Source organism: Bos taurus, chromosome 15, assembly GCF_002263795.3.
Source record: "Bos taurus isolate L1 Dominette 01449 registration number 42190680 breed Hereford chromosome 15, ARS-UCD2.0, whole genome shotgun sequence".
Taxonomy (NCBI): Eukaryota; Metazoa; Chordata; class Mammalia; order Artiodactyla; family Bovidae; genus Bos; species Bos taurus.
This window is the reverse complement of record NC_037342.1, coordinates 6,745,718-6,766,786: the sequence shown is the minus strand read 5'-3', so window position 1 is coordinate 6,766,786 and position 21,069 is coordinate 6,745,718. Positions and strand designations below refer to the sequence as shown.

Sequence of the window (21,069 nt, the reverse complement as noted above, 5' to 3'; positions counted from 1 at the left end):
TTACTTAAATTGTCTGATCAATATGTTCTTTTCTCAATGAGAGTGTCTATTGGTGAAACTAGATTTATATTAGAAGATTGTTTCTTTAAGTTATAGAAACAAAACCAAAAGTTGTATGATCATAAAAAAAAATTGTTTTCATAAAATTATAATAGTCTCATACATCCTTTTGAAGAAGGAAATGGCCACCCACTCCAGTATTCTTGCCTGGAAAATTCCATGGACAGAGGAACCTGGCGGGCCACAGTCCATGGGATCACAGAGTCGGCCACGACTGAGTACATCAGCAGCATACATCCTTTTATCAAGTATTTCTCCTTCATGCTCTCATCACCTCTCATCTGGACTATTTCAAGATGAATCTCTTACCTCTGGCACCAATAAGGCTGCTAGAGTGGCATTTCTGAAGTATGAGTGAAGTGACCAGAATGAAAATCATATCAATCCCAACTTAAATGTCTTTAGAGCTTCCTCTCTGGCTGCTAGAGAAAATTTACACACCTGAGCATGGCATATAAGGCTCTTCATATCCTGAGTCCTCCCTGTTTACCTACATCATCTTTACCAACTCTCTCACCACACCACTTATTTCAGCATACTGAACTTTCAGTTCAATAGCTCAGTCGTGTCCAACTCTTTGCAACCCCATGAATCACAGCAAGCCAGGCCTCCCTGTCCATCACCATCTCTTGGAGTTCACTCAAACTCACGTCCATCGAGTTGGTGATGTCATCCAGCCATCTCATCCTCTGTCGTCCCCTTCTCCTCCTGCCCCCAATCCCTCCCAGCATCAGGGTCTTTTCCAATGAGTCAACTCTTCTCATGATGTGGCCAAAGTACTGGAGTTTCAGCTTTAGCATAATTTCTTTCAAAGAACACCCAGGGCTGATCTCCTTTGGAATGGACTGGTTGGATCTCCTTGCAGTCCAAGAGACTCTCAAGAGTCTTCTCCAACACCACAGTTCAAAAGCATCAGTTCTTCGGTGCTCAGCTTTCTTCACAGTCCAACTCTCACATCCATACATGACCACAGGAAAAACCATAGCCTTGACTAGACAGACCTTTGTTGGCAAAGTAATGTCTCTGCTTTTGAATATGCTATCTAGGTTGGTCATAATTTTCCTTCCAAGGAGTAAGCGTCTTTTAATTTCATGGCTGCAGTCACCATCTGCAGTGATTTTGGAGCCCCCAAAAAATAAAGTCTGACACTGTTTCCACTGTTTGAAGTGATGGGACCAGATGCCATGATCTTCGTTTTCTGAATGTTGAGTTTTAAGCCAACTTTTTCACTCTCCTCTTTCACTTTCATCAAGAGGCTTTTTAGTTCCTCTTCACTTTCTGCCATAAGGGTGGTGTCATCTGCATGTCTGAGGTTATTGATATTTCTCCCGGCAATCTTGATTCTAGTTTGTGCTTCTTCCATCCCAGCGTTTCTCATGATGTACTCTACATATAAGTTAAATAAACAGGGTGACAATATACAGCCTTGACATACTCCTTTTCCTATTTGGAACCAGTCTGTTGTTCCATGTCCAGTTCTAACTGTTGCTTCCTGACCTGCATATAGGTTTCTCAAGAGGCAGGTCAGGTGGTCTGGTATTCCCATCTCTTTCAGAATTTTCCACAGTTTATTGTGATCCGCACAGTCAAAGGCTTTGACATAGTCAATAAAGCAGAAATAGATGTTTTTCTGGAACTCTCTTGCTTACAGACCCCCAAATACAACCTGCTATTTCATGCCTCTCTGCCTGTACATATACCATTGATACTATCTTGGAATGCCTTCCCTTTCACTCTACTTACATCTGCTGATAAACTTTAATTCATTCTTTTAAATTCTGTTTAGGTTAAATTTCCTCCCAATTTTTTCTAGTAATCATCTCCACTACCTATAAATCTCCACTACATATAAATTTGTACCCTGCATTATAATTATTTGTGTGCATAAATGTCTGTTCTTCTAGATCAAGAGAATTCTAGAAGGTAGAAATTGTCCTTAATTTGTTCCCTTTGAAATTAAAATAAAGTACATAGTGGCAGATCAAAATAACAAGGAAAAAATATTCAATTGTTCAATTTGTTGAGCCCCTACTGTGTACTAGGTACTGCTTTGTGTGCTACGGATACAATAAAAAACAAAACTAACTGTCTGCCACTATGGAACTTAAATTTTAGTGAGAATTACAGATTTTAAAACATAAGACTATAATATTAGATAGTTAAAACATACTATAATATCAGATAACACTGAATGAAAATCAGAGCATGGTAAGGGACAGAGAATGATGGGAGTATTATTTTAGACAGAGAGGTAAAGTGCTCAGAGAAGGGCTCTGAGAAACTGACATTTGGGTGCATATGTGAGTGAGGTACAGTGACCTCAGGATGGAAAAGGTCAGTTTTCATTCCAGTCCCAAAAAGCGCAATGTCAAAGAATGTTCAAACTACCACACAATTGCACTCATCTCACACACTAGCAAAGTAATGCTCAAAATTCTCCAAGCCAGGCTTCAACAGTATGAACTTCCAGATGTTCAAGCTGGATTTAGAAAAGGCAAAGGAACCAGAGATCAAATTGCCAACATCTGTTGGATCATCGAGAAAGCAAGAGAGTTCCAGAAAAACATCTATTTCTACTTTCTTGACTTTTCCAAAGCCTTTGACTGTGTGGATCACAACAAACTGTGGAAAATTCTGAAATAGATGGGAATACCAGACCACCTGACCTGCCTCTTGAGAAACCTGTATGCAGGTCAGGAAGCAACAGTTAGAACTGGACATGGAAGAACAGACTGGTTCCAAATAGGAAAAGGAGTACATCAAGGCTGTATATTGTCACCCTGCTTATTTGACTTATATGCAGAGTACATCATGAGAAATGCTGGGCTAGATGAAGCACAAGCTGGAATCAAGATTGCTGGGAGAAATATCAATAATCTCAGATATGCAGATGACACCACCCTTATGGCAGAAACTGAAGAATTAAAGAGCTTCTTAATGAAAGTGAAAGAGGAGAGTGAAAACGTTGGCTTAAAACTCAACATTCAGAAAACAAAGATCGTGGCATCTGGTCCCATCACTTCATGGCAAATAGATGGAGAAACAATGGAAATAGTGGGAGACTTTATATTTTGGGGCTCCAAAATCACTGCAGATGGTGACTACAGCCATGAAATTAAAAGACACTTTCTGCTTGGAAGAAAAGCTGTGACCAACTTAGACAGCATATTAAACAGCAGAGATATTACTTTGCTAACAAAGGTCCATCTAGTCAACGCTGTGATTTTTCCAGTAGTCATGTATGGGTGTGAGAGGTGGGCTATAAAGAAAGCTGAGCACTGAAGAATTGATGCTTTTAAACTGTGGTGTTGGAGAAGACTCTTGAGAGTCCCTTGGACTGCAAGGAGATCCAACCAGTCCATCCTAAAGGAGATCAGTCCTGAATATTCATTGGAAGGAGTGATGCTGAAGCTAAAACCCCAATATTTTAGCCACCTGATGAAAAGAGCTGACTCATTGGAAAAGTCCCTGATCCTGGGAAAGATTGAAGGCAGGAGGAGAAGGGGACGGCAGGGGATGAGATGGTTGGATGGCATCACTGACTCAATGGACATCGGTTTGGGTGAACTCCTGGAGTTGGTGATGGACAGGGAGGCCTGGCATGCTGAGGGGTTGCAAAGAGTTGGACACGACTGAGCAACTAAACTGAACTGATTCAGTTACCATAGTCCAGAGACAGCTTAAACCCACCCAAGATCATGACCAACTGAAAGAAAAAGTATTTTGTACAGTCTTATTTGGAGTGTATAAGAGTAGAATTTAATAAGGTAACATAAAATTTAGAGCTCAGATTTAAAAAAATAGAAAGTTGCTTGCCTCTACCAGTAAACATTTTGGACATTTTTTTATGCCATCAATATACCTCTGTGAATCAGGATAGCATTAAACAACTTTCCTTTCATTCCTGGTCATGTGCAGAGGTCCAGAAAGGGCTCTGGCCTTCTCTGTGTCATGCCTTTGGTACCGGTGGCTTCCAGTCCGTGAGTACTAACCTCAAGCACCCGGACATCAGGCTCCAAGGAGCAGCAGGGTTCCCCAAGGTACTGATTCATTCTCCTTTGATATCAGGTCTGTGGAGCTGCCCTGGGAGCCTGAGCTGTGCTAGCCTCTCCTCTCCCACTTCACATTTCAAACAATGAAGGCTGTTCTACAGGAAAATAAATAAAATTATATTCCCATGGGGTAATCAGGCAAGATGGGTGTGCCATGATGTTTGTGAAGCATTTCAAACATCTTAAATTAATACGTGGTGTGTTTTTTTTTTTAAGACAAGGATTCATATTTATGTGTTGCTGTAAATGTATTCATCAGCCTCCTACATGCTAAAGCAACTCCACAGTTAATAATCCCTAACTTTAATCCCTTTCATTTATACATCAAAGAATATCTCTAAACAAGAGATAGTTAAAAATAATTAAAAATCCAAAGTCAGGCTAGACCAGAACAACCTCACTAGTAAACTGGTAAAGCAGGACAAGATTTGTACTTTCCTAATACATTATGACATTGTCCTTTTATGAAACTGCAATATGACCAGAATCCCCATGCAGTATTGGCCCTGTGTGTGTGTGTATGTGGCAGTCGCTCAATCATGTCCAACTCTTTGTGACCCCATGGACTATAGCCTGCCAGGCTCCTCTGCCCATGAATTCTCCAGGCAAGAATTGATAACCATTCTTGCCTGGAGGAATGGCTGGAGTGGGTAGCCATTCCTTCTCCAGAGGATCTTCCTGACCCAGGTATTGAACCTGGTCTCCAGCATTCCAGGCAGATTCTTTACTGTATGAGCCACCAGGAAGCCCATTATTGGCCCTAACTCCTCCAAAAAGAGATGTTATAATTTTAGACCAGAGTGGCTTCATTAAATAAGAAAAGTAGAAGGGCAAAAATATACATTCCTTGCAAATTAAAGTGAATAGTGTTTTGCATGCTACCAAAGTGAACACTAAGTAAGAATGTGATAATATATACATTTCAAATAATGTAAGAAAAGTGCCTTACAACACTGAGTTTTAACTTTTAGGGAAAAAAAAGAATTCTCTTTCAAATTGAGAAGGTAAACTTAGAAGAAACCAAAGAAAATACCACTTTCCTCAGTGAATAAACTTATAAAATCACTACAAGGTACAATAATCTCTTAGGCAAAGAATATCAAAAAAAATTTTTTTAAATTAGACACATCTGTGATACACAGAGTTTCTAATAACTGATAAGAAATTTAGGTTTATCTTTAAAACTGGTGTCAGAGAGGATACTTGCTTTCAAGAGCATGAAAAATATTTGAATATTTGAACTAAGGATGAGTCTGGAAATTTTTTAAATAGATGTTTTAATTATAAAATTATAAAGGGGGGGCAAATTATAGATAGATAGATACGTCCTATGTCTTGATAAAATTTTATGAAGTGGACACACCTATGTAACCACCACCTACATGAAGATATAGAGCATTACTAGCACCCCAAAGTATTATACATTACCCCCGAAGACAATTGCCATTCTGATTTCTATCACCAGAGATTTAATTTGTCCATTTTGGGCCTTTACATAAATAAAATCATACTGGGAAATATATATATACATATATATAATATTAAAATAAAATTAGCATCAGAGATGATTACCAATGACTTCATTTTAAATCCATGTTGGCAAAGCACATGAAAAGATGCTCAACATCACTAAGTTCATTTCAGTTCAGTTCAGTCGCTCAGTCGTGTCCGACTCTTTGCGACCCCATGAATCGCAGCGCACCAGGCCTCCCTGTCCATCACCATCTCCTGGAGTTCACTCAGACTCACGTCCATCGAGTCAGTGATGCCATCCAGCCATCTCATCTTCTGTCGTCCCCTTTTCCTCCTGCCCCCAATCCCTCCCAGCATCAGAGTCTTTTCCAATGAATCAACTCTTCACATGCTGCTGCTAAGTCACTTCAGTCATGTCCGACTCTGTGCGACCCACTATATATATAAATATACATCCCACTATATATATATATTCTTTATCCATTCCTCTGTAGATGGACATTTAGGCTGCTTCCATGTCTTGGCTATGGTAAGTCAGATCTGATCAGTCAATCAGTTGTGTCCAACTCTTTGCAACCCCATGAATCGCAGCACGCCAGGCCTCCCTGTCCATCACCAACTCCCAGAGTTCACTCAGACTCATGTCCATTGAGTCAGTGATGCCATCCAGCCATCTTATCCTCTGTCGTCCCCTTTTCCTCCTGCCCCCAATCCCTCCCAGCATCAGAGTCTTTTCCAATGAGTCAACTCTTCGCATGAGGTGGCCAAAGTACTGGAGTTTCAGCTTTAGCATCATTCCCTCCAAAGAAACCCCAGGGCTGATCTTCAAAATGGACTGGTTGGATCTCCTTGCAGTCCAAGGGACTCTCAAGAGTTTTCTCTGGCTATGGTAAACAGCACTGTAATTAACAGTGGAGTGCATGCATTTTTTATAATTATGGTTTTCTCTGCATATGTGCCAGGAGTGGGATTGCTGGATTATATGACAACTTATTTTCAGTTTTTTTTTGAACCTCATAGAGGTTGTACCAATTTACATTCCATCAACAGTGTAGGAGGGTTGCCCTTTCACCATACCCTCTCTAGCGTTTATTGTTTGTATACTTCTGGATGAATTTGGACTGATGTGAGGTGATCGCTCATTGTAGTTTTGATTTGTATTTCTCTAATTTAGTGATACCTCATGCGAAGAGTTAGAGAAGGAAATAGCAATTCACTCCAGTGTTCTTGCCTGGAGAATCCCAGGGACAGGGGAGCCTGGTGGGCTGCCATCTATGGGGTCGCACAGAGGATAAGATGGCTGGATGGCATCACTGACTCAATGGACATGAGTCTGAGTGAACTCTGGGAGTTGGTGATGGACAGGGAGGCCTGGCGTGCTGCGATTCATGGGGTTGCAAAGAGTCGGACACAACTGATTGACTGATCAGATCTGACTTACCATAGCCAAGACATGGAAGCAGCCTAAATGTCCATCTACAGAGGAATGGATAAAGAATATATATATATAGTGGGATGTATATTTATATATATAGTGGAATATTACTCAGCCTTTAAAAAGAATGAAATAATGTTATTTGCAGCAACATGGATGAACCTAGAGCTTGTCATACTGAGTGATGTAAGTCAGACAGATAAAGACAAATATCATATGATACTGCTTATATGTGGAATCTAAAAAAAATGACACAAATGAGTTTATTTATAAAACAGAAATAGAGTCACAGATGTAGGAAGCAATCTTGTGGTTACTAGGGGGGAAAGAGTGGGAGGGGTAAATTGGGAGATTGAGATTGACATATACATGCTATTATATATAAAATAGATAACTAATAAAGACCTGAAGGCAGGAAGAGGAAGGGACAACAGAGGATGAGATGGCTGGATGACACCACCAACTCAGAGGACATGAGTTTGAGCAAACTCTGGGAGATGGTGAAGGACAGGGAAGCCTGGAGTGCTGCAGTCCATGGAGTCCCAAAGAGTTGGACATGACTGAGCAATTGAACAACAGCAAATAAGGACCTACTGTGTATCACAGAGAACCTTACTCAATACTCTGTAATGACCTACATGGGAAAGGAATCTCTAAAAGAGTGGGTATATGCATACACATAACTGGCTCACTTTGCTGTACAGCAGAAATGAACATGACATTGTAGACCAACTATACTCCAATAAAAATTTTTAACTTAAATAAATCCATGTTGGAAGTAAAATGCACTAACACCAGTCAACACAAGAAATATATAGATTTGCATAAAGGATACTCTTGCTTTCCAAACCCTTCTCTGAATCTCATCTCCCTTCCCTTTATGTCACCTTAAGGTCAGTGTCCCTCTATGAAGTCCTGCTGTCCAGTGCAGTTTCTGGATCAAGGCACTGACTACAGAACTGAGGCGCAATTGCACCTGAGGGCTTTCTTCTCACTCCTATCCAGAAATTCCTCAAAACTGAAACTCTTCCACAAAGATTCACAGCCTCATCACCTCAAGCAATAAGTCTACCTTTCATCTTCTCATGGACAGAAAGATCAAGCCCTGAGCCTTCGGGAATGGGAGCACTAACTCCAAGACCCTAGATTACCAGAGAACTAACCCTAGGGAGTATCAAATACTGAGAACCTACACAAAGGAAACCACTTGAATACAAGACCCGACATCACCCAACCACCAGTAGCACCCTGTGCAGGATGCCTCATCTAAACAACAAACAAAACAAAAATACAAACCCACTCATCAGCAGACAAGATACCACCTCACTCAGCCTTGTGCATCAGAAGAAAAACAAACAAAAACTCAGCAAAAATCTCACCCTATACAAAGCTTACACAAACCACTGGACCAACCTTAGGAGAGCAGAAACCAAAAGGAAGAAAGAATCCAAACTTGAAGCCTGGGGAAAGGAGACCTCAAACACAATAAGTTTAAAAAAAAAAAAAAGAAGGAGAAATACTACACAAATGAAGGAACAAACTGGAAACACAGAAGTCCAAATAAATGAAGAGGAAATAGGCAAACCCCCTGAAAAAGAATTCAGAATAGTCATAGTAAAGATGATCAAAAACCTTGAAAATAAAATGGAGAAAATGCAAAAATCAATTAACAAAAACCTAGAAAAAGAATAAACATATAAACAACACAATTACTGAAATTAAAAAATACTCTAGAAGAAATTGATAGCAGAATATCTGAAGCAGAAGAATGAATCAGTGAACTAGAAGATAAAATGGTGGAAATAACTTCTTAAGAGCAGAATAAAGTAAAAAGAATGAAAAGAACTGAGGATAGTCTCAGAGATCTGTGGGGTAATATCAAATGCACCAACATTAGAATTATAGGGGTCTCAGAAGAAAAGCAAAAGAAAGGGTATGAGAAAATTTTTAAAGAGATTATAGTTGAAAATTTCCCCAACATGGAAAAGGAAATAATCAAGTTCAAGAGGCGCAAAGAATCCCATACAGGATAAACCCAAGGAGAAACATGCCAAGACACATACTAATCAAACTAACAAAGACTAGACACAAAGAAAGGATATTAAAAGCAGCAAAGGAAAAGCAACAAGTAACATACAAGGAAAACCCCATATGTTTAATAGCTGATCTTTCAGCAGAAACTCTGCAGGCCAGAAGGGAATGGCAGGATATATTTAAAGTACTGAAAGGGAAAAATCTACAGCCCAAAATTACTGTACCCAGCAAGGATCTCATTCAAAATTGATGGATAAATAAAAAGCTTTTCAAACAAGCAAAAGTTAAGAGTATTCAGTACCACCAAACCAGCTTTACAACAAATGTTAAAGGGACTTAGTCAAGAAATACAAGAGAAGAAAAAGATCTACAAAATCAACCCCAAACAATTAAGAAAATGGCAATAGGAACATATCTATCAATAATTAATTTAAACATAAATGGATTAAATGCTCCAACCAAAAAACACAGACTGGCTGAATGGATACAAAAACAAGACCCATATATGTGCTGTCTACAAGAGACCCACTTCAGATCTAAAGACACATATAGACTGAAAGTGAGAAGATGGAAAAATATATTCCATGCAAATGGGAAGCAAAAGAAAGCTGGAGCAGCAATCCTCATATCAGACAAAATAGACCTTAAAATAAAGAAGATTACAAGAGATAAGGAAGGACACTACATGATGATCAAGGGATCAATCCAAGAGGAAGACATAACAATTGTATACATCTATGCCCCCAACATAGGAACACTTCAATACATAAGGCAGACATGAACAGACATAAAAGGAGAAATTGACAGTAACACAATAATAGTAGACTTTAACACCCCACTCACACCAATGGACAGATCATCAAAACAGAAAATTAATAAGGAAACAAGTCTTAAATGATACATTAGATGAGGCGGATCTCATTGATATCTTCAGGACATTCCCTCCAAATGCAGAAGAGTACATCGTCTTCTCAAGTGCACATTCTCCAGGATAGACCACATCTTGGGTCACAAATCAAGCCTCAGTAAATTTAAGAAAACTGAAATCATATCAAGCATCTTCTCTGACCACAACGCTAAGAGACTAGATATCAATTACAAGAAAAAAACTAAGAAACACAAACACATGGAGATTAAACAATACGTTTCTAAATAACCAACAGGTACTGAAGAAATAAAAAGGGAAATCAAGAATTTCTAGAAACAAATGACAGTGAAAACACGACAACTCAAAACCTATGGGACGCAGCAAAAGCAGTTCTAAGAGGAAAGTTTATAGCAATACAATCCTACCTCAAGAAACAAGAGAAACACTGAATATACAACCTAGCTTTACACCTGAAACAACCGGAAAAAGAAGAACAGCAACAACAACAACAACAAAAATTATCAGAAGGAAAGAAATCATAAAGATCCGAGCAGAAATAAATGAAAAACAAACAATAGTAAAGATTAATAAAACTAAACGCTGGTTCTTTGAGAAAATAAAATGACAAACGTCTAGTCAGACTCATCAAGAAAAAAAAAGAATCAAATCAACAAAATTAGAAATGAAAAAGGAGAGGTTACAACAGACAGTGCAGAAATACAAAGGATTATAAGAGAATATTATGAACAACTATATGGCAATAAAATGGGTAACCTGGAAGAAATGGGCAGATTCTTAGAAAAGTTCAATCTTCCAAGAATTAACCAGGAAGAAATAGAAATTATGAACAACCCAAATACTGAAATTGAATCTGTGATCAAAAATCTCAAGCCCAGGAGCAGATGTCTTCACAGGAGAATTTCATCAAACATTTAGAGAAGAGCTAATGCCTATTCTTCTAAAACTCTTGCATAAAGTTACAGAGGAAGGAACACTTCTAAACTCATTCTGCAAGGCCACCATCACTCTGATACCAAAGCCAGACAAAGGCAACACAAAAAAGAAAGCTACAGGCCAATACCACTGATAAACATAGATGCAAAAATCCTCAACAAAATTTTAGCAAACAGAATTCAGCAACTCATCAAAAACTCATACACCATGATCAAGTTGGATTTATTCCAGGGATGCAAAGATTCTTCAATATATGGAAATCAGTCAATGTGATTACACAATATTAACAAATTGAAATATAAAAACCATATGATAATCTCAATAGATGCAGAAAAAGCCTTTGACAAAATTCAGCACCCACTTATGATTAAAACTCTTCAACAAATGAGCATAGAAGGAACCTACCTCAACATAGTAAAGGCTGTACATGAAAAGTTTACAGCAAACATTATTCTCAATGGTGAAAAACTGAAAGCATTCCCCCTAAGATCAGAAACAAGACAAGGGTGTCCACTTTCACCACTATTATTCAAAATATTTCTGGAAGTCCTAGCTACAGCAATCAGAGAAGAAAAAGAAATAAAAGGAATCCAGATTGGAAAAGAAGTAAAGCTCTCACTGTTTGCAGATGACATGAAACTGTACATAGAAAACCCTAAAGATAGTATCAAAAAATTACTAGAGCTAATCAGTGAATTTAGCAAAGTTGCAAGATACAAAATCAATACACAGATATCACTTGCATTTCTATATACTAACGATGAAAAATCAGAAAGAGAAATTAAGGAATCAATCCCATTCACCATTGCAACAAAAACAATTAAAGATCTAGGAATAAACTTATCTAAGGAGATAAAAGAACTGTACACAGAAAGTTATAAGACACTAATGAAAGAAATCAAAGATGACAGAAACAGATGGAGAGATATTCCATGTTCCTGGGTAGGAAGAATCAATATTGTGAAAATGACTATACTACCAAACACAATCTACAGATTCAATGCAAACCCTATCAAATTATCAATGGTATTTTTCACAGAACCAGGACAAAAAAAATTCACAATTCATATGGAAACACAAAAGATCCCGAATAGCCAAATTAGTCTTAAGAAAGAAGAATCAACCTTCCTAACTTCAGAGTATACTACAAAGCTACAGTCATCAAGACAGTATGGTACTGGCACAAAAACATACATCTAGACCAAAGGAATGAGATAGAAAGCCCAAAAATAAACCCATGCACCTATGGGTACCTTATTTTTTACAAAGGAGGCAAGAATATACAATGGGGCAAAGAGAGCCTCTTCAATAAATGGTGCTGAGAAAACTGGACAGCTCCGTGTAAAAAAATGAAATTAGAACACTTCCTAACACCATACACAAAGACAAACTTAAAATGGATTAAAGACCTAAATGTAAGAAACTATAAAACTCTTAGAGAAAAACATAGGCAGAACACTGGATAACATAAATCAAAGCAGATCCTCTGTGACCCACCTCCTAGAGTAACAGAAATAAAAACAAAAGTAAACAAGTGGGACCTGATTAAACTTAAAAGCTTTTGCACAGCAAACTATAAGCAAGGTGAAAAACCCTCAGAATGGGATAAAATAATATCAAATGAAACAACTGACAAAGGATTAATTTCCAAAGTATACAAGCAGCTCATAAAACTCAATACCAGGAAAAAAAAAAAAAAACAACCCAATCAAAAAGTGAGAAAAAGACCTAAACAGACATTTCTCTGAAGAAGACATACAGATGGCTAACAAACACATGAAAAGATGCTCAGCATCGCTCATTATTAGAGAATTGCAAATCAAAACTACAATGAGATATCACCTCACACCAGTCAGAATGGCCATCATCAAAAAGTCTACAAACAATAAATGCTGGAGAGGATGTGGAGAAAAGGGAACACTTTCGCACTGTTGGTGGGAATGTAAACTGATACAGCCACTATGGAAGACGGTATGGAGATTCCTTAAAAAACTAGGAATAAAACCACCATATGACCCACCAATCCCACTCCTAGGCATATACCCTTAGGAAACCAAAATTGAAAAAGACACGTGTGCCGCATTGTTCATTGCAGCACTATTTACAATAACTAGAACATAGAAGCAACCTAGATGTCCATTGACTGATGAATGCATAAAGAAATGGTACATATACACAACAGAATATTACTCAGCCATAAAAAGGAACACATTTGAGCCAGTTCTGATGAGCTTATTATACAGAGTGAAGTAAGTCAGAAAGTAAAAGATAAATATTGTACTCTAATGCATATATTCAGAACCTAGAAAAAGGGCACTGAAGAATTTATTTACAGGGCAGCAGTGGAGAAGGCAATGGCAACCCACTCCAGTACTCTTGCCTGGAAAATCCCATGGACGGAGGAGCCTGGTGGGCTGCAGTCCATGGGGTCGTGAAGAGTCAGACACGTCTGAGCGACTTCACTTTTACTTTTCACTTTCATGCATTGGAGAAGGAAATGGCAACCCACTCCAGTGTTCTTGCCTGGAGAATCCCAGGGACGGGGGAGCCTGGTGGGCTGCCATCTATGGGGTCGCACAGAGTCGGACATGACTGAAGCAACTTAGCACCAGCAGCAGCAGCAGTGGAGAAACAGACAGAGAGAATAGACTAATGGACATGGAGAGAGAGGAGGAGAGGGTGAGATGTAAGGAAAGAATAACATGGAAACTTATATTACCATATGTAAAACAGATAGCCAACGGGAATTTGCTGTATGGCTCAGGAAACTCAAACAGGGGCTCTGTATCAACCTAGAGGGGTAGACTGGGGAGGGAGATGGGAGGAAGGTTCAAAAGGGAGGGGATATATGTATACCTATGGCTGACTCATGTTGAGGTTTGAGAGAAAACAACAAAATTCTGTAAAGCAATTACCCTTCAATTAAAAATAATTTTTTAAAAGAAATATGTAGGTAACTTTTTGTTTCTAAGAACAAAACCTTGTTAGTTTAAGTCAGAATGGCAATGTCTGTGTTCCTACAAATGTCGATGCTTTTAGAGAAAACTACATTGTGTATGTGTTTATAAGTATATAAATAGATAGATAAATTTTTACATGTATCAGATTTTCTCAATTTCATGTATTTTTTCTTTTTCAATTAAAAGAAATCTTTCAGTGAATAACTAAATATGACTAGTAAGAGAGCATGGCAGTGTCATGTTGTACTGCCTTATCTAATGCACTGAGAAGGGTGTGTCATTTCTGTGGCACTCCTCCCAAAACTCTACAAACTCAATAATCTGGAGAAAAACATCACACAAACTCAGACAAATTAAGGACATTCTACAAAACGCTTGATCAGTACTTTCCAAAAGTGCCAAGATTGTGAAATGAAAGGAAAGGCTGACGAACTGTCCCAGATTAGAAGAGACTAAAGGACAGAACGAATGTAACATGAAGTCTTGGGTGGGACTCAGAAACAGAACAAGGACATTACTGGGGGAGGGAATGGTGAAATCCTAATGAAATCTGTAGTTTAGTCAATAGTAGTGTACAAATGTTTGTTTCTAAGTTTTGATAACTCCACCATGGTTATATGAGATGTTAACATTAGGGAAAGCTGAGTAATGGGTATTTAGGAACTCTCTGTACTGTCATGGCCACTCTTTTGTAAATCTAAAATTATCTCAAAATTAAAAGGCTAAAATGTTTTAAATTCTTAAAATGTTTTAACATTTTTGTTGTACCATATGAAAGTGAAAGTCGCTCAGTGGTGTCCAATTCTTTGTGACCCCATGGACTGCATAGGCCAAAATACTGGAGTGGGTAGCCTACCCCTTCTACAGCGAATCTTCCCAACCCAGGAATCAAACCGGGGTCTCCTGCATTGCAGGCGGATTCTTCACCAACTGAGCTATCATTTTTGGCTCAGAACAAATGGCACTATGGTTATATAAAACATTAAAACATATAATGTTAAGCTTAAAAATATATTAAGCTTAAACTATTAACAAATGGCACTATAGTTATATAAAACATTAAAACATATAATTTTAAGCTTAAAAATATATTAAGTACTTATGTATGTAACTTGCCTAGTGGCTCAGGGATAAAGAATCTGCCTGCAGTGCAGCAGACCCAGGGGATGCAGGTTCGATCCCTGGGTCGGGAAATGGCAACCACTCCAGTATTCTTGTCTGGGAAATCCCATAGAGAGAGGAGCCCAGTGGACTGCAATCCATAAAATGGCAAACAGTTGGACACAACTGAGCACACACACACACTCACATACTTATGTATTAATATATATGTCATTTTGATATGATTATACATAGCAACGTTCCTACCCACAGGAGTTGATAATTTAGACAGTCTGTCTGAAAACCATATTCCAAGCCAACATCAGTGATGCTGAAGAGAAAGCTCACTCTTGCCAAAGCAGTAGAGGAGCCTCAAGAATGCTTAATAGCAAGGCTGTATGCCTCACTGCATTCGCAGGGGCAGCAAAGATAAGAGCTCTCTGGGTGGGAAAACACTGGAAGAGACTTTCTGAGGCCCACAAAGTCCGACTATAGCACCCACAGCAGGGCCTTCACTTCATCTCCGCCAAGGTTCTCGTGCTTGCAAGCCCCCATTAGCTTATGTTTTATCAGAATGGGGAAATAAACTTCTTACTGCCATAGCAGTGGAATGAGGGGTGGTGGGAATCCATTAAGCACTGGTTATTTGAAAAAGAAGAAAGAAAAACTCGCAAAGAAAAAATGATTTTATCTTGCACTGAAGATCTTCATCTTATAATAAGAGCTAATGCTAACGCTGAAACTCCAATACTTTGGCCACCTCATGTGAAGATTTGACTCATTGGAAAAGACCCTGATGCTGGGAGGGACTGGGGGCAGGAGGAGAAGGGGACGACAGAGGATGAGATGGCTGGATGGCATCACTGACTTGATGGACGTGAGTTTGAGTAAACTCTGGGAGTTGGTGATGGACAGGAAGGTGTGGTGTGCTGCAATTCATGGGCTTGTAAAGAGTCAGACATGACTGAGTGGCTGAACTGAACTGAATGTCTACTGAAAGCTCACAATATGCCAAATCTTGTGTAAAGCTCTTTACATGCAGACCTTTGTCTAATCCTCCTAGCAACCCCACTGAGGGAAGAACTGCTGTGTCCATATTTCAAATGAAGGAACTGAGGTGAAGTGAGGTTGAGAAACATGCCCAAGTTCACATAGCTAGAAAAAAAAGACATATCCAGGACTCACACAAAAGTCCATTTGACTTTAGACTTCATTTATCGCTTGTAATACACAACCAGGTCTCTCTACAGAGCAGAATTTCCGAGATGATATGAGTATGGGCAGAGGAACCTGGAGGGCTCCATGAGGTTGCAAAGAGTTGGACACGACTGAGCAACTAACACACACTAACATACATTAACACACTTGAGTATGGGCATACCTACAAAATTGTAAGCAAGCTAAAACTATGTTTTAATCTTTTTGCAAACTTCTAAAGTGAACATATAACAAAAACTTTTATAAACAGGTACAAATACCACTTGGATGGAGAACTGTTTAATTTGCCATATGAGGACTTGGAACATGTTGAAACTTGACTCTGATTCCTTCAGCTTTTGTAGATCACAATGGAATGTACTAGGCACCCTGTCTTCTTAATACTGCTAGCCAAATGACAAACATAACCACTTCGCCTACTTGGCTAGTCTAAGAAAGGGATGGAAGAACAAAGATTATTCAGTCTCAGCTGTGTGTTGCTAAAGTGAAGATCATCCCCCAGGGTGTCATGGGGAAATATTAGGGAAACCTAAATTTTCCTCCAAAATTCTTTTCCCTTCCCTTCCCTTGTTTGACAAAGCCTAACTCTCCCTCACCATCAGTAAGTCAAAAAAGCCTCTCTGGTTTGCTATGGAAATTGGATAGATGCTTTTTAGTGGCATGGTTAGAAGGAAAGGATGGAAGAACTAATGGAGAGATCATGAGGAAATTATCTCCTCATAGCATCTGTTCATAGCACTTTTCTTTGCTCGTTTATTAAATGTGCATTTTAAGCACTGACTATGTCACAGACACAACTAGAGAAATGAAAATGAACAACACATCTTTTGCCTTCCAGTAGTTCAGTTTCCTGGGGAAAAGAGGTCACCGGGTCTAAGAGGATTAAAGTTGAGTGAGTGAAATGGAGAAAATACATGCTTGCACTTAACTTTGCCTGGGAAAGTCAAGATATTGGAGGTTGAGGTATAAGTTAGGGTTCAACAGGCAGAGAGAAGCACAGTATTTCAGGAAGAGAGAACAGCATGTGCAAGACGATTAGGAGGAGTTGAGCACGACCACAGGTCAGGTTGCAAGCTGTGGAGTGGCAGTGTATGAGGCTAGAAAGGCGGACAGGAGCCAAACCAAAGAGCGTAACTGTCTCGTCCTCTTACTAAATTATAGAACATGTCTTATTCACCAGTTTATCCCTATCTCAGTGTATGCCATGTGGTAGGTTCTCACATAACAGTAATAGTCCAACACAAAATTACGTGTAATTTTATGTCTCTCAATCAGTTGTAAAACTAGATCCACTGTATTGTCAGATTTTTTTTTAACTAATGTAGTATACTGCCCTCTAGTGGTTAGGAAACAATAGGCTTTCTATCACAATGAAGGCCAGTAGTTTCACCCGGATTTGCTCTGCTGCTGCTGCTAAGTCGCTTCAGTTGTGTCCGACTCTGTGAGACCCCATAGACAGCAGCCCAGCAGGCTCCCCCGTCCCTGGGATTCTCCAGGCAAGAACACTGGAGTGGGTTGCCATTTCCTTCTCCAATGCATGAAAGTGAAAAGTGAAAGTGAAGTTGCTCAGTTGTGTCTGACTCCTAGCGACCCCATGGACTGCAGCCCACCAGGCTCCTCCGTCCATGGGATCCTCCTTTCATGCCTTAACTATTGAAAACAATGCTGCAATGAACATGGGGGTTTGGACATCTTTTTGAGATAGTGATTTCATTTCCTTCAGATAAATACCCAGAAATAGAATCGCCTGATTATGTGGTAGTACTTTTTATTTTTTGAGGAATTTGAAAATTGCTTGAAAGTTAACTGAATTTATTGTGGTAATCACTTTGCAATGAATATATTATTTGGTACACGTAAGAGTAATACAATGTAACACATCAATTGTTTTGTTGCTCATTTGTGGCCAACTCTATGCAACACTATGGACTAGCCTGCCAGGCTCCTCTCTCCAAGGGATTTCCCAGGCAAGAATACTGGAGTGGGTTGCCATTTCCTTCTCCAGGGGATCTTCCCAATCCAGGGATCAAAGCCATGTCTCCTGCGTTGCAAGCGGATTCTTTACCACTGAGCCACCAAGGGAAGACCCATCAATCATATCTCACTTCAAAAACAAAGCTATGCTAGTTACAACCAGTAAGATACATTCACTCACTGATATCTTGCCACCCAGTTTGAAAATCAGTGCAAACGAAGCAACCGACAAAGGATTAATCTCCTAATTATATAAACAGCTCATACAGCTCAATATCAGAAAAACAGTCCAAAAATGGGCAGAAGACATAGACATATCTTCAAAGAAGACAGACAGATGGCAAATGAACACATGAAAAATGAAAATATATTCAACATTGCTCATTATTAGAGAAATGCAAATCAAAACTACAATGAGGTATCACCTCACCCCAGTCAGAATGGCCATCATCAAAAAGTCTACAAATAATCAATGCCGAGCAGATGTGCAGGAAAGGAAACCTTCCTACACTGTTGGTGGGAATGTAAATTGGTGCGGCCACTGTGGAGAACAGTACAGGGATTGTTTTAAAAGCTAGGAATAGAACTACCGTATAACCCAGCAACCCCACTACTGGGCATATACCCTGCTGCTGCTAAGTTGCTTCAGTCATGTCCAACTCTGTGCAGCCCACCAGGCTCCCTCGTCCCTGGGATTCTCCAGGCAAGAACACTGGAGTGGGTTGCCATTTCCTTCTCCAAAACCCTGAGTAAACCACAATTCAAAAAGATACATACCCCAATGTTCATTGCAGCACTATTTACAATAGCCAGGACATGGAAGCAACCTAGATGTCCACTGACAGATGAATAGATAAAGAAAGAAGATGTGGTATATATATACAATGGAATATTACCCAGCCATAAAAAATAATGAATTTGAGTCAGTTCTAGTGAGATAGTTAAACCTACAGCCTGTTTTACAGTGAAATAAATCAGAAATTACAGAAAAATATTGTATATTAATGCATATACATGAAGTCTAGAAAAATAGTACTAATGAACCTATTTCAGGGAAGGAATGGAGATGCAAATGTAAAGAATGGACTTGTGGACACAGGAGGGGAAAGAGAAGTTAGGAGAATTGACATCCATACACTACCATGTGTAAAATAGATGGCTAGTGGGAAGCTGCTGTATAACACAGGGAGCCCAGCCCTCACGTCTGTAATATCCTGGAAGGAAGGGATGAGGGGAAGGGAGACTCAAGAGGGAGGGGACATATAATCATTATTGCTGATTAGCGCTAGTATACAGGCAAAAACCAACACACCATTGTGAGGCAATTATCCTCCACCTAAATAAATTTTAAAAAAGAAAATCAGTAGTCTCTGACACTATTCATTTCATTTTAATATATTGTTTTATATATTTGGTGTTCCCTGGTGGCTCAGCACAGTATCTACCCACAATGTGGGAGACCCAGGTTCAATCCCTGCATGGGGAAGATAAGATCCCCTGGAGAAGGGAATGGTTACCCACTCCAGTACCCTTGCCTGGAGAATCCCATGGACAGAGGAGCCTGGTGGGCTACAGTTGATGGGAACTCAAAAAGTCAGAAATGACTAAGCAACTAACACTTTATTTTCACTTTACATATATATATATATATCATAGACTATGATTAATGATATAATTCACTCTGAATGTAGATATGATCTACCTTCTTCTCCAAATAGTAAGTTGGTTAACTCAATAATACAAATAATATAAATAAAAGTCTCCAAGCATGCTAAATCACTTAAGTTGTGTCTGACTCTTTGTGATCCTATGGACTGTAGCCTTCCAGACTCTGTCCATGGGATTCTCCAGGCAAGAATACTGGAGTGGGTTGCCATTTCTTACTCCATACACTAATACTAATAGAAAGCTAAACCAGGTAAATATATTACGTTTTTTAATTTATATACATTTCACATGCATTATCTCAAAGTGTCTATGAAAAGCCTCTCCACTTTTACTCTTCAGAGTTAAAGACTAAATTTCCTCAAGAATAGCAATTCTAATATATGTAACAAAGTTTATTGTTACCAAAAAAATGTAATAAAACACCCTAGGTGACAATAGGAAAATTGTAAATTACATGCATTCTTCTGATGACCATTACACAACCATAAAGATCATGTTTGTAAAGAATACTTAATGAAACAGAGAAAAAACAATGATTCATTGCTATGTGAGAAAAGAGGGAGCTATACTTAAACAGTGTCTTAACTATGAGAGGAAACCCACGTGGAGAAATGAAAGCAGGAAATGTATGCAACAAAGCATTAGCAGTAGTGGTTTCTCAGCAGTATATTTTTCACACTATCTACCTTGTGCATTTATTGCTTTTTTTTAATCAGGTAAGTCAAAAAATTAACAGCAAATGAGAACGTCTTTGACAAAAATGTACACATGAAAAACTAAAGAATTCCCCTGAAGGCCTGCCTTTCCAAATTTCCTATGAAACTGAATTACAGCTCCTGTGACAGTTTTCCCATATTGGAGGTTGAGTTTGCTTGTCACAAAAGCACCTTCCAGGTTAAACAGGAAGTCTCCTGTACCTTCAGAATCAGAAGATGAGTAACCATAAATTTGCTTTTATTCTGCTTTATTGACTATGCCAAAGCCTTTGACTGTGTGGATCACAATAAACTGTGGAAAATTCTGAAAGAGATGGGAATACCAGAACACTTGACCTGCCTCTTGAGAAATTTGTATGCAAGTCAGGAAGCAACAGTTAGAACTGGACGTGGAACAACAGACTGGTTCCAAATAGGAAAAGGAGTTCGTCAAGGCTGTATATTGTCATCCTGTTTATTTAACTTATATGCAGAGTACATCATGAGAAACGCTGGACTGGAAGAAACACAAGCTGGAATCAAGATTGCTGGAGAAATATCAATAACCTCAGATATG

The 21,069-nt window shown here is 38.9% G+C and overlaps 1 non-coding gene across 1 annotated transcript; it reads left to right on the top strand.

Moving 5' to 3' along the window:
- The first annotated feature begins 3,954 nt into the window (after positions 1-3,954).
- LOC112441715 (small nucleolar RNA SNORA57) lies at positions 3,955-4,071 on the top strand. Its single transcript, XR_003029573.1, has one exon. It is a non-coding gene; the product is annotated as a small nucleolar RNA SNORA57 (small nucleolar RNA).
- The last annotated feature ends 16,998 nt before the right edge of the window (positions 4,072-21,069 follow it).